This window comes from Palaemon carinicauda, chromosome 11 (assembly GCF_036898095.1).
Source record: "Palaemon carinicauda isolate YSFRI2023 chromosome 11, ASM3689809v2, whole genome shotgun sequence".
Taxonomy (NCBI): domain Eukaryota; kingdom Metazoa; phylum Arthropoda; class Malacostraca; order Decapoda; family Palaemonidae; genus Palaemon; species Palaemon carinicauda.
Window position 1 is genome coordinate 145,886,313 of NC_090735.1, and position 2,422 is coordinate 145,888,734.

The 2,422-nt window shown below is 34.4% G+C and overlaps 1 long non-coding RNA gene across 1 annotated transcript; it reads right to left on the bottom strand.

Moving 5' to 3' along the window:
- Window positions 1–467: 467 nt before the first annotated feature.
- On the bottom strand, window positions 468–2,082 carry LOC137649830 (uncharacterized). The gene is made up of 3 exons (XR_011045871.1): window positions 2,038–2,082; window positions 1,571–1,770; window positions 468–1,079 (listed from the first exon to the last, which is right to left on the bottom strand). It is a non-coding gene; the product is annotated as an uncharacterized lncRNA (long non-coding RNA).
- Between the last annotated feature and the right edge of the window lie 340 nt (window positions 2,083–2,422).

The following is a 2,422-nucleotide window of genomic DNA, read 5'->3' on the forward strand; positions in this document are numbered from 1 at the left end:
TATAGCAAACTTCAATCCCTAGTTAGAGCATTTCCGTTTGACTCAAACTAATAATTACAGTATGCTCTCCAATTGATATATTATTGATACTCTAAGTTGTGTAAACTGCACGGACGTTTCATAGTTCAGCTTTGAGAAACACCAGACAACTTTCAAATTTGTGAATCATTGGTTAACAAGAAGGCAATGAGGTTTCTCATTTGAATCAAAAATTCGGTTTCAGTGAAATTAGACAAGTTTGTTCTCATAACTTGCTCTTATACCCATTTTGAGAGGTCACCATGCGGTTTCCCTTATTACAAAGCTAAATCAGTTTTTAAAACTACAGTTTTATTTTTTAATTGGCAAAAATAAATTGGTTAACTAACAAATTTCAAACATTAAAACCAAAAACGAGAATGTGCCATTTAATGTCCCAACACTTCTGTAATAAATTAAAGATAAAGCAAAAAGGACAACCACGTAGCTGTGAACAAGGAAATTTATTAGAGATACATTATTCCATCTAAAAATTTGGTTCAAACATATCAAATATGAACTGAATATTTCAGCCTACCGAAGAGCTAAATTACTATAATCTAACGATAAACCAAATAAACCAAAATATGTCTAAGTTTCCTCAATGCCTAACAACGCCAAGGATTTTATCTGGCGGAATTACATAAAAAAAAGAAAAAGAAAAACAGTAATCTGTTCTATCAAATTCTCCAGCATTATCTGTAATCTTATACATCCCACCATTAGAGTGAACAAATTTAATTATTTTTCTTTAAAACTTACCAGTAACATTTAAACCGGAGTCAATTATATTTTACCAATTCGCTTAGTACAAGCCGGATTCTCAAAAATTCCAATAGACGTCTTTCTCCAAACTTAACAGTATTTCCCTTGATAATCCTAAAGCACTAATAGAAGGTCTTGACAGGATTTCTCGTTACAATCTTCTAGTACTTATAGAAGACATTGACAGGATTTTTGGTAACAATCTTCATCCAAACCAATTCACGAGTAGAAAATGAAGCTATACATTCAACGAAGTCTCCTCAAGTAGTTTTATCCTTTTGTCGCAGCAAACCAATCTGAAAAGTGTCTATTATCAGAAATGTTTCTGGTAGGAGTTAAGTTAACCCTACATAAGACTGATATCTAAAGCCTGTGATGTCAAATAGATAGTAACTGATAAAATTACCCGTTTCATAAAACAAAGCTTACATTCAGATAATCTTTTTAATCTTAAAATAGATTTAACAAAAACTTTAAAATATGGAATATAAAGAATTTGACTTATAAAAGCAAAACAAAAACTTAAACTATCAAATTTAGTGATCGACAGGCCAAGTGAACTGCAAAAAACCTAAATAAAATTACAAAAAAACTTAATACTCACCGAACTTAAAACTAAGGGATTTTCAAGCAAGCCTCCCTATAGCGCACGGTAGACCTTTAATTTAAGGTCTTCCGTGTGCTATAGGGAACGTCCTCCCACAGATTGGGGGCGCCGCCCCCAATCGGGGAGGACTGGCTTGCTTGGGAATGGAATTAAAAAAGAAAAATATAAAGTAATGCTCACCTTTTAGTTCAGTCTGAAAAATACTTCACCAGATTCCAGCGTTGTCACCAGTCACTCTCTTTCCGTATTTAACAATTAGCAACATGTGGATCTGTACGCAAGGATAATACAGGCGACATCAGCGCTGATGGAAAATGACTCCGATCCAGATTGACAAGCTTGAAACGAACGGATAATCAAGCGACCGCGACTTTTTTTTCCTGAAAATACAAATAAACAGGGAAGTTAATCCACAGGTATTTAAGAATAGTATACAGAAAAATTTAAAGCCAGTATGTTAGGGCATGGGTAATAAATACATAAAATTAACTAATAAACCTGGACGTTAAAACATGGGTATTTGAATTGCATTTGGTGAACAGAAATAAGGTGCATATATCAACATCCTTTCAATCAAACACCAAACGATATCATGGTATTTGAAATTTACACACGTGAACGCCAACTTAACGCAGCTCTTAACTTACCAACCACACAAACCTCGAGTAATCTTGTATACCGGTTACCACCACCCACCCATCTTACTCGGTTAACTGGAAGGCAGCCTGAGAAAGCCTCGCTATGCCAAGCCAAGGACTCTAAACAGAGAAAGGCAGTATATACCTATAACAACGTAACCATCACTCATTCGGTCTGTTTCTTAAAAGACAACTTTACGGCAGGCGAGAATAAAAGCTATTACTACAGAATCATCGACTTTCTTCCTACAACTACTATGCGTTCACTTTACCGATAGTTCAATTATTTAATATATATGGAAAAGAGGCGTAGACGCACGCACACACACACACACACACACACACACACACACACACATATATATATATATATATATATATATATATATATATA